The sequence below is a fragment of the Bos taurus genome, chromosome 9 (assembly GCF_002263795.3).
Source record: "Bos taurus isolate L1 Dominette 01449 registration number 42190680 breed Hereford chromosome 9, ARS-UCD2.0, whole genome shotgun sequence".
In the NCBI taxonomy this organism is placed as follows: Eukaryota; Metazoa; Chordata; class Mammalia; order Artiodactyla; family Bovidae; genus Bos; species Bos taurus.
The window spans coordinates 27,867,990-27,880,731 of record NC_037336.1 but is presented as its reverse complement, the minus strand read 5'-3'; the positions used below and the strand labels follow the sequence as shown (position 1 = coordinate 27,880,731).

Below are 12,742 nucleotides of genomic sequence, written 5' to 3'. Positions count from 1 at the left end.
ATAAAGGTCAATCTAGTCCAAGCCATGGTTTTCCAGTAGTCATGTATGGATGTGAAAACTGGACTACAAAGAAAGCTGAGCACCAAAGAGTTGATGCTTTTGAACTGCGGTGTTGGAGAAGATTCTTGAGAGTCCCTGGAAATCAGTCCTGAATATTCATTGGAAGGACTGATGCTGAAGCTGAAACTCCAATACTTTGGCCACCTGATGTGAAGAATGGACTCATTGGAAAAGATCCTGATGCTGGAAAAGATTGAAGGTGGGAGGAGAAGGGGATGACAGAGGATGAAATGGGCATGAGTTTAACCAACTGGGAGTTGGTGATGGACAGGGAAGCCTGGCGTGCCACAGTCCGTTGGGTTGCAAAGAGTCAGACACAACTGAGTGTCTGAACTTACTGACTGAATATATCATAACTCTTGAGTCAAAATTTAATACTTTAGGTTTTGTATTCTGGTTTACTTTTCAGAGATCCAACACACTTTATTGATCTATTCAAAGACTGAAAATCAAGTCACAATAAATTATTGATAATAGAAATGCGAGTAGCAAGTTGAGAAATTGAGAGAAAAAAGAAGGCTCCCAAAATATTTGCAAAAATACATTTGCAAAATGCATTAAAACAGCTTTCAAGCAGAATAACAAATTCCCTTCTTAAGAGGTAAGAGACTAGACATTTTTGTAAACTATCTGAACATGGAGAATAAATAATGCCTCCTTCTGTCTCAAATCTTTTCTGGCTTTTTGACTTGTGAATTCTACCAAAGAGGTTATTGACAGACAACAGCTGGCATAGTCAATTGCCAAATGAATTCCTAAACTACTAGAATCTGTTATTTTCATTCTCAATAACTTCAGGACCTACCAACAACCTTAGAGATAAATCTACTCTATGTTCTTTTCTATCTCAATTTGCTGTCACTCCCACTACTAAAAATAAAATTTGACTACAAATATAATGATGGAACTGGGTGATCTTTTATCAGGACTTAGGGGCAGCTTAATAGAAACCCAGGAAATTTAAAAGTAAACCATATTCTAATATTCCTCCAGTAATTTTGGTGAGAAGTCATTCGTGCCTCTGAGAATAGAATCACAGTTCACTCTGCTTGTACTTTCTATACCAGATTCCTGTCACTGACAAAACCAACAAGGGCAGCTAAAAGTTATCAGCAAATTGCTTGCTTTCTTTGGCAGTTGTACCGGCAAGATTTAGGAGTATGCGTCAAGTGTAAACTATAATGGAAATAGAGATTGTGAGTTTGTTTTAAATTGTACCACTCAAATCAGAGTGAAGAAAGGGAAGGGAAAAAGAAAACCGAAGACACAGTGACCCCCTTTTCAGAAAACATAATTCTCCCTACAGTGCTGGAGACAATATCTATGTATCTGAGCAAATTCTGCCACTTCCTCTAGGTTCAATTTCCTAATCTACGAGGTGGGAAACTTATAACCCACCTCCGAGGGTTCAGTGTGAATTCAGTGAGATGATCCATGTGCAGCAACTCGGCACAGTGCCTGGTACACTGCTGCTGCTGCTGCTAAGTCACTTCAGTCGTGTCCGACTCTGTCCGACCCCAGAGACGGCAGCCCACCAGTCTCCCCCGTCCCTGGGATTCTCCAGGCAAGAACACTGGAGTGGGTTGCCATTTTCTTCTCCAATGCATGAAAGTGAAAAGTGAAAGTGAAGTCGCTCAGTCGTGTCCGACTCTTAGCGACCCCATGGACTAGCAGCCCACCAGGCTCCTCCCACTGCGGGCTCTCAGTAAAGTAGTGAATGTTTTCCATCATCAATGTTGTCATGACCATCCCTAACAACCCTCCAAAATCTTTTAAGGGTAGACACAGAATAACGTCTGGATGATTTCCTGAGTTTTTCTCCAGCTCTAGGCAAGCCATTGTTTTCAAGCTTCACGGTATCTTTCCTTTATCCTTATCCTCAAATACAGGGAGGTACGTTTTTAAGCTATTATATCAAATTTGAAAGACAGCATATTCTCTTTTATACAGAGATCTCATTCAAACAGAATAGAATCAGTCTGATATCTTTCAACCACCTCCAAGTCCACACCACACAGGACTTGGCAAAGGGAAGGGATACTGCCATTATCCTATCCTTTATATACATCTGTAGGAAAATTTCTTTCCTGTCCCCCAATATTTTCTCTGACACATGAAACCATTCCATATTTAAAAGCATTTCAAAGAAATATGAAAAGCCTAAAGAAGAACCATAGAACCAATTAATAAGGAATATCCTGGTTTTGGAATTTACCTTAGGAAGAGAAAAGAAGGGGTTAGCGTTTTGTTTTAGTAAAGAATTTTCTACTGGTTGCTTTAATAAAGATTATAAAACTCCTTATCTTTTCAACTACAAGCACATAACACAAATTTAAATATTTCAGTGCTTGTGCTTAATAGATAAAGGATAAAATGGGACCATGTTAATAATTATTATGTAATAGGATGAAAGCACAATTAAATTCACAAACACATTCTCACTTGAATGACACATTTGGAAATCATCCAACTTTTCTTCCTGTTTTAAATTGTGTATAATTGATATTGTGTCATTTAAAACAATGCACACTGCTTATCCAGTGTCTGCCAGGAGGCTATTTATAATTTACACAAAAAATATCCCTCTGGGGTAAAAATCATTATTAATGTAATCATTGTCATGAATAACAGAAAATGGAAAAGGTTTACATCTTAGGTAACCTCCATCTAAGAGAAGATTAAATCATCAGTTTGTTTCTCACTGGATGTTTCAATATGACAATGTTGGTGCTTTTTCTATGTCTATTTTCCTCAATTTGTATCAGAGATTTCAATTATTACAAACCTTGTCTACTAAACATGTGCCTGTTACATAAACAGCGTGAGTAGCTGCAGAAGTGGTGATTTATACATGACAATTTTTTCTTCAGGAGGGCACCATATCAACCACAAAGCCATAATATTGAATAAAATAGAGTAGTGGGGATTTAAGAAATGCAACATAAATAATTAAGTGCGAATGACAAAGGACAGACACTAAAGTATTGTTGTTGTTCAGTCACTAAGTTACATCTGAATCTTTGCAACCCCATAGACTGCAGCACACCAGGCTTCCCTGTCCTTCACTATCTCCCAGTGTTTGCTCAAACTCACATCCCTTGAGTCAGTGATATTATTTAATCATTTCATCTTCTGTCTCAAGGAGAACTCTTGCCCTCAAATCTTTCCCAGCATCAGGGTCTTTTCCAATACGGGGTCTAATTTGGAAGAACACACCTGTATAGATAGTAACTATATTTGTTCAGTTTTTTCTCCTGCATTGACTTCTCATTTGGTATTATAAATAAAAAAGTTCATCTAATTATACCACTACATTTCCCCACCTTAGACTGAAAAAAATTGACCACCTGAATAAGAATCAGGCTTCCCTGGTGGCTCAGTGAAGAATCTGTCTGCAATGCAGGAGACCTGAGTTGGATCTTTGGGTTGGGAAGATCCCCTGGAGAAGGAAATGGAACCCAACCCAGTATTCTTGCCTGGAGAATCCCATGGACAGAAGAGCCTGGTGGACTATGGTCCAAAGGATTGCAAATAATTAGATATAAGGATAAATACTAAACTCATCGTAAGCAATTAATAATAACAATCAGAATAAAGCTGAAGATAAACATTGGCAAAACACTAGGACTTCACCTTATCAAGCCTGTCTGAGGTTCTGTGGCTCTTTCTTCTTTAGTTTATACTTCTCTAGATTATACTCTAGTAATCATACAGTTTAGTTGTTAGTAGAGAATCCCAGGGACGGCAGAGCCTGGTGGGCTGCCGTCTATGGGGTCGCACAGAGTCGGACACGACTGATGCGACTTAGCAGCAGCAGCAGTACTTTCTTCCATTTTCTCCCCAAGCTTTCTTAATACTGTTCATTGCTTGATTTATAATAACTTCGGACAAGATTGTTGCTTCCTTTGCTTTGAAAATCATGTTACCACCACTAGCATTGAATGCATACTAGGGGTCTGTACCAGGCTTCCCTGGTAGCTCAGCTAGTAAAAAATCTGCCTGCAAAGCAGAAGACGCCAGTTCAATTCCTGGGTTGGGAAAATCCCCTGGAGAAGGGATAGGCTACCCACTCCAGTATTCTTGGCCTTCCCTGGTGCCTCAGACAGTAAAGAATCCTCCTGCAATGCAGATCTGGGTTCGATCCCTGGGTTGGGAAGATCCCCTGGAGAAGGGAAGGGCAACTCACTCCAGTATTTTAGACTGGAGAATCTCCCTGGACAAAGGAGCCTAATGGGCTACAGTCCATGGGGTTGCAAAGAGTTGGACACGACTGAGTGATTAAGCACATACAGGGGTCCAGTAACTGCTGGGAGACTGATAGGATGACTTCAACATGTCAACCTAGATATTGAGAAGGAGACAGACAAAATGTATTATCTTCAAATGTGGGATAATTATTACTACTACGTGGGAATAACAGTACCATTGCCTCGACACAGAATATTTTAGAGAACCAAAATGTAAAATACATTAGACCAGCAGTCATGTGTGTACAGTGTGCCACAGAATTGATCAAAAAACCCAGAGCAACTGGCTCAACAATCTACAACCTGTGAAGTTAATATTAGTATCGAAAAAATTCATTATTGTCTTCATCTTGCACAAACATTCTATGCAGGAATAAAGCTATGGACAAGGAATATTTGGTTGCCAAATTAGGTCTCTCTGAAAGTAGCTGTATCAAACTACTTAGTTCATAATTACTTATATCAAAATAGGTATGGGATATATTTATTTCTGTCTATGGATAAAATAAGGGCTTCTTTTAAAATAATAAAATAAAATAAGACCTGCTTAAGAAAAGGGTTAAGAATTATGCATTTATTTGAACGGTTAGAAAATCCTAGATTCCCTGTTCTTTATCTGGCCACCCAACTGAACCTTGGAAAAGCACTAGGAGAATATATTCACATAATCACTAGAATGCTTTTTTAATCTGCGCTCTTGCATATAAACGACAGATAAGATTATTACAAGACATGACACATTAATAAATAACACCTAATTAGTTTGATAATTCTTTGATTAAGCCCTAATTTTCCTTGCTTCTCATGCAGCAATTCAAATTACTCTGTATTATTTGTTCCTTTTCAGACTATTTTAGAACATGCTTTGAATAGTCCCAGTAGGCTACCTGAGCAGGAATTTATTCTTATTTGACAGCAGGTCCATGCCATTAATAGTGACAAGGTGAGACCAAAACCGACACTGTAATAAAAGTCCCTGCACAGCAAAGACATTCCTCTAGAATCTGACACCTCTTTCAAAAGGGGAGGAGACAAAATTCTGAGAACGTGAGAAAATGAAACGTTAGGGCTTCAGTGCAAAGAGAAAGTAATATGAACAGTATATTGTGGGGAGAACACTTACTTACTTACCTGCCTTCCTCCCAAACCTAACGCCCTTAATCACAATGACACTGACTGAGAGCAGTTGCAGTGTCCGAGGAATCGTGGCCACTCGGAAGCACCTGGATCTATTTCTGCATTCTAGTTAGTTATAAGGACTACAATCTTTAATGGGTTGATTGAGACAACTGTGAAAATTGGATACATTTATTTTAAACTGATTCTCCATACTTCAAATAATCAAATAATCACAACTCTCATGGGGCCAAGTCTAGGAACTATGCTCACCAGTGATGAGGTGTAGGCTCTTTCTTTTTTCTCACTGCTGTCTAATTCTATATGTTGTCTGCAGTTTATTGACACACACAGCAAACCCAGCTTTGTTAATTCTGAGCCTCTGTCTCTAGAGGTACTATCAATAACTCCTTTAAGAATCTTTACACAAAGCCTATTTGCAATGCTTAGAAACCTGTCATCTTTCTAAATAACAGGATTATTTCCAGGAATGAATTAAAAGGGCTGCTCTGGGATGATCATCAATAATTTTTTCAGCAAGATAAATATTATACATCATGAATTCAATTCAGTAAACACAGCATGTATCTGGCAAGGTATGAGGCAACAGGGATTTAAAGGCAAATTTTTATTGAAGGTGTTTATAAGGAAGTTAAAGAAGACTTGCTAGGGAGTGAATGATAATAATATGTGATAATTAAATCAGAATGATAATAAGAAGTGGTGAACAGATAATCATAATTTTGCTATATTTGGGCACCACTGCTACCATTATACATTTAAATAGTACATATTGTGGTTAGGTAGTGTTCTAAGCATATCATCTATGCATAAACTATTCTGCACCTTAACCCAGTAACATAACATCAATTTTCCTATTTTAAAGGAGAAATAGGCATCATGTATAATTTTGTTCACTGCTCTATCCATAGAATCTGGATAGATGGATGTTCATAGAACTCATCTAGAAGACATTTAAACCAAACTCATTAATGCATATAATGCAATATTTTTATGGACCTTAATTTAACACTATAAATTACATATTATTACACACATATTATATAGTTAGCAGAACCAAGGATAGAAGACATAGGATGACTGCTGCTACTGCTAAGTCACTTCAGTCGTGTCCGACCCTGTGCGACCCACAGACGGCAGCCCGCCAGGCTCCCCAGTCCCTGGGATTCTCCAGGCAAGAACACTGGAGTGGGCTGCCATTTCCTTCTCCAATGCCTGAAAGTGAAAAGTGAAAGGGAAGTCGCTCAGTCGTGTCCGACTCTGCGCAACCCCATGGACTGCAGCCCTACCAGGCTCCTCCATCCATGGGATTTTCCAGGCAAGAGTACTGGAGTGGGGTGCCATTGCCTTCTCCTAGAGCAGGCAAAATTGGTCTAGTATGCTATCTGTTGATGTGGTTCTAAAAAATATTTCCCCTCCCTATCAAACAACCTTGGATATATGTTCAGTTAGTAAAGAAGAGCCAACAGTTGGAAAGCGTTGGATTCTTAGTGTGCTTTGACCATCTGCTCATGTGTTCTGCAATAATTCCATTATTAGCCTCATTTGACAGAGGAGGAAACAGAGACTTAAAGAGATTGAGTAACTTGACTAAAGTTATCATTTCAAGCAAGTGGCAGAGCCTTGATTTGAAACAAAGTAGACTGACTCTGGAGTCTGTGTGCTTAACCACGTGTTCTCACCCCCTGTCATGTCCATGCACTACATGGCTACTGCTGAAGAATAAAAATAAAATGATGCAAAACAAAAGGAATCAGCCAAAGAAAAAAAAAGGAAGCTATTGCTCCCTTTTAGGTTATGAACAGGTCTGGTTCCAGCAGTTTACTTACAATTGGTTTTGGTCAAAGTCACACATATTTCACTTTTCTTATTCATATCGATACCTCATTTACGTTTCTACCTCTTGTGTGAACTTAAATTGTCAGATAGTTAGTAGCATTTTGAGTTGCAATACTTATTTCTTAAGTCACTTATACACAGTTGCCATCACCCATGGGAAATGGCTTGTGAATTGTGACTCTCCTTCCAAGTTATATTTTAAACAACAGCTTTAGCAATATTCCACACACTTTCTTCTGTTTCTAATACCTTAAGCAGAGGACTGCATGATCACATCTCTGAAATGCTGGTTTCACATCACTGTCCTGCTTTAAATCTTTCAAAGGTTCTCTCCCATGACAAAAATCAGCTGTGCCTGATTGACCATGTGTCTGTAATCTATCACTACAAACATCACTTCTTATGCCCTAATGTTTTCTAATCTTAATTTATATTCTTTCCAGTCTGGTATCATCATCACCATACAAACACATCGATGTGACACACCCTGCTATATCCTCATTCATTTTCTCTTTCTTTCATACACAAAGCAAGCCCTATGTATTCTTCAACAGTGAGTCAAATTTATCCATCTCTCAAGTTCTAGATGCATATTACCTCCTCTGAAACTTGTAATATTTAGTGTCTGTATTATGAAATTTCTGAAGTTTAAACTTTTTCTTTATTAGTTCCTGTTCACTCTTTCAAATAATCATATGCCATACTTGTTAAAAGAGAGATCATCTTTAAGTATTCTTATGTCCTTTATTGTGCTCACTTTGGGACCGCTGAGCATGCAGAAGATACTCAGTGTTTATTTTCTGACTTATTTCACTCACTGTCTTGGCAACTCTATCTCCACAACTGAACTCTCCCTGGAAGTCCACAACTGATCCTCTTAACAGCCTCCTCGTTTAGAGTTTGCTGTGGGAGTTAAATGAGTGTGTGAAGGTACCCAGAATGAACTTTAGTATTTAGCATATGGATGATTATCAAATGACATTTGGATTGGAATTTTCACATATTCCCCTTTTGCAACTGACTACTATTTGTGGCTTTAAGAATAAGTGAATTCAAAGTCTTCTCCAGCTCTGCCCCCATCAGTGGGCACTCTCTTCCTTTACTTCCTATTTAGGGCATCTTTTGGGGTTTTCAGGCCAACAATCTCTGAATAAGCTTTCACTTTCCTCTCCTATGGTACCAGTATTGATAAATCCTATGAGTTTACCTTTGTGATATTTCTAAAATCAACTTAGTTATCGTCATACCACCTGAGGTCAAGCTTTACTTCCTCTCTTTGGACATACTTGTCCTTCCAGTTTCGTTCTGTCTGAACCATCTTGCATAATGTTTCCAATTTTGTTTCTCTTTCTAGGTCCTTTCATGACAATCAAAGTGAAACACTGGCAGTTCCTTGTCTATGTCTGGGAAGCTGAGAGATTTGGTCTTACTTCTGAAGGCTTGAGGATTAGGCAGACCTGAGTTTAAATTCTCTGTCCATGCAGTGTGTGACCTGGACAAAAACTTGAACTCTCTGTGCCTCAGTTCTCTCATCTATTTATATAAAACAGGGATAATAAAACACTACACTCAAAGTTATATAAGGATTAAATAAGATTATTTTAAGAGCCTGTGTACTGAGTCGCTCAGTCATGTCTGATTCTTTGCAACACTTTGGACTATAGTCTGCCAGGTTCTTCTGTCAATGGGATTTTTCAAGACAAGAATATTGGAGTGGGTTGCCATTTTGTTCTCCAGGGGATCTTTCTGACCCAGGCATTTCCTGAGTCTCTGCATTGCAGGCAGATTCTTTACTGCTGAGCCATCAGGGAGGCCCATTTTAAGAACCCGGCAAAATTAAACACTCAGTAATTGATAGTCACAAAAGAACATTTCAAGATATTGTGATTCTGTGCTTTAATTATTATCCCTTCAGCCCTAAATGTTTTTAGCCTTAAGCTGACATAGGCATATCCTACCCATTTTTCAAAGTGCATTTCAATTTTTACCTCTTCCACAAGATTTTCTCTGAACGTTCATACTAGAAGCACTATCCTTTTGCAGTAAACTTCCATAGTAAAAGAGAAAGCAAAAAAAGCTTGGGAAAGGACATGTGTACATATTACTTTATCATTTTAAGAATCTCAAGAAATGAATTTTATAAAAAAGTTCTCAAGATGAAAAGCGAAAAACAAACAAACCAAAAAAACCCACAGGAAAAGTATTTAAATCCTATTTTAATAGAAAGATGGTCCTCACCTTTCCATTCTCTCCATTGGTTCCCAGTGTATTATCTGGGTCCACTGAAGCCAATCTTGGTTTTTTGGTTTCTTTTTAGGAGCTATTCTCACTATTCACAAAGACTAATATTCCATGTCTTATATTTATAGATCTTCCAAGGAACAAAGAAAAATGAATTATTTTTAAGCAATAAAACTCATTCTATCTTGTAATTATCATGTGGCACTACTGGTTAGTTTTAAAAATTCAGGACACATTATGGGATATTCCTGATCTTATTTTTCTTATATCTTGAACAATTTCTATTTCGTAAACTTAGGAATTATTTCATCATTAATTATTCCCAACAATTTTTGTAATAAGAAAAAAATATTAAGAAGATAGAATAATGATGGGATTGCCTAGAAGGATGATGTAATTGTAAAACAAATCATTATTTCATTATTCGGTTTTTTTCACTGTCTTGACTAAAGTTTTGTATCATCATTCAAGAAGTTACAAAAGTCTGGAGAAATTGTTATGGTCCATAATTTTTAGTTTCATTTAATACAGTTTAGAATTTAGAGTTTTTATTTCCCACCCATTATTGCAAAGAGAAGAATATTGACAAAGGAAGATATTTAAGTTATTGGGTGAATCAGAAGATGAATGCAAAAAGACAGTTTGTAGTACATTAAACCTTAATGATTAGGATGAAATTGAAATTGACCATTCAAGTGAAATTTAAGACTATGTATCTTCACAAGAAAATGAATTTTCTAAAATTCAAGAATCAATGAGCAAACAACACATTCAAAAAGGGAATGTGGTATCCTCATCCAATTAGTTCTTCAGCTTGAACTTTATCATGCAATAGTTTGTGACTAGAATATAAAATATCTCATTTCATTGAAACGTTACGTCATAGTACTCTTTTGTGTTTTCATAAAATCTGTGTGCCAAAATTTATGCTTTTTTAAACCATACAAATGCAAAGGAATTCAGAAGGATTAATAATGTATAAATTTAAAGATTATTGGATTTATCATTCTAATTAATGCTTATAAATCTAAAAATAAAAATGTTTTTCAATTATGGAATCAAGATGACATCTTTTCAACAAAATTATGACCCATCAAAAATTTCAAAAATTCATTTGCTGCATCCTGATGATGCACATTCTGAAAGAATTTGAAGTAATAATATCCCAGAGTCTATTAAAGATGTTTGAAATGTGGAACTGGTATCTACAAGGTGGATGCATTGTAAGTTTATGCATGATAGTTGATGAGAAGTTCAGTTCCTTTTGAAAGAAGTTTCCCATTTGGTGTGTGTACACCTTCAAAACCAGGGAATTGATGAAATAAACATTTAACTTTGATATGTTTAAGTTTTTAATCACAATTTTCACCATTCCTTTAATCTTACTTCTGCAAACAATTTTTAAATGATTTAAACTATTAAAAATATTAAGAGGTCCAGATGATAAGTGAAGATAACCATTTACTCCTAATATCCTGAGATTAACGTACATTTTCTGAACATCTATTGCATGTCTATCTAGTTATCCTCAGTTATAAAATTATTTGTACTGTGTCTTATCTCTTTTCTGGATTATCAGCTTAGAGAGGGGATTCAACAATTGCTTTTCGAGTAAACATCAAAACTCCCAAAGCTTTTGCTTTGTAAAAATAATTAGATGTTTGGAACTAAAGTGAGTATATTTTTTAGGAGCAGGATTTTTTTAGAGAGGAGTACAGCAAGGCTAAATTTTACCTCTTCTTCTCCAATTGAGCTCTGAAATACATTAGATTAAACCATTAAATAACAGTGACTATAATGCAATTACATTTGACCTCTTCTCAGCAGGATCAAACCAAAAATGCAGTTAAGCACCACTGAAGTTCAAGAAAAGGATCTTAATAAAATGAGCATACTAACTTATTCCTTGAGGCTCTTTCTAGCTATGGTCTTAAAACCCACAGAATTGGAATATGGGCTGCCAAAGAATACCTTATTATAGTCAGAAAAGATTTTGGTAGGTGAATACCTTCAATTTTAAGAGAATAAATGACACTGAAAGTAGAATAAATTACCTTGACATAAATTCTTGACTCAAGCAAAAGTCAGACAGCAGCTGGAATTTCAATGGTGGGATAACTTCTAAGGGATAAACTTTAACTTGTATTGAACTTTAATCATAATGGCTACAGAGATGAAAAGTTGGAAAAAAGTGTTAAAATTACTAAGTGAAAGCACATTAACCCTGGTCCTTGTACAGGACATTTAAATTGATTTCTTTATCTATACTGAGTATAAAAGACTCTGTAAGCCACGTGATTTTTTACCCATAGAAATGTGTCTCTTGTTTAACTTGGTTGACTCTGTCCAGCAATGCATGCAATTTATTTGGCCCAAGTGGAAGTTGATTAAGAGGGAGAATGAAAATGCCTAGCAAGATCATGATACTTCTTTTAAAGAGTCTGCCTAAATAATGAAACTACCAGTAGGCTGTCACTTAAGAAAAATATGCTTAGCCACAAAATATGGAAGAGGAAATTGGAGTTACTGGAAAGTTGATAAAGGTTAATAAATCTAAAGGCTTCTACCTTGAACATCTGTACTATGGATTTCTAAAAACAATAAAAGCAAAAAGACAAAAGACACTGTAAATTGAGTCTCAGTCTGGCAACCAATGTCTGCCTTGACCAGTTTTAATAGTTCTCTTATAAGATTATTAATTTGTAAACATATATGTACTTCTATGTTCACTGCAGCACTATTTACAATAGCCAAGACATGAAAGCAACTTAAGTATCCATCAGTAAATGAATGGACAAAGAAGATGTGGTATATATATATATATATATATATATATATTTCAGTGGAATATTGTCCAGCCATTAAAAAGTATGAAATCTTTCCATTTGAGGAAAGATGGATGGTCCTGGAAGTTGTTATACTTAAGAGAAATAAATCAGAAAGAAAAAACAAATACCACATGATCTCACATTTACGTAGAATATAAAAAATAAAACAAATAAACAAACAAATAAAACAGAAACAAATGCTTAGACACAGAACAAACTGGTGGGTGCCAGAGAGGAGCCGGTCAGGCAATGCACAAAATAGATGAAGGGGATTAAGAGGTAGAAACTCACAGCCATAAAATAAATAAATCATGGGGATGTAATGTACACATAGGAAATATAGTCAATAGTTTTACAAAAACTTTGTATGGTGATGGATGGTAACTGGAT

At 36.4% G+C, this 12,742-nt stretch overlaps 1 protein-coding gene and 1 long non-coding RNA gene across 51 annotated transcripts in view; one reads left to right on the top strand and one right to left on the bottom strand.

Moving 5' to 3' along the window:
• Window positions 1-12,742, bottom strand: part of TRDN (triadin) — a 415,031-nt gene that overhangs the window by 235,472 nt on the left and 166,817 nt on the right. The gene's annotated exons all lie outside the window — the stretch shown is intronic.
• LOC132346210 (uncharacterized) overlaps window positions 1-12,742 on the top strand; it is a 55,033-nt gene that overhangs the window by 33,795 nt on the left and 8,496 nt on the right. The gene's annotated exons all lie outside the window — the stretch shown is intronic.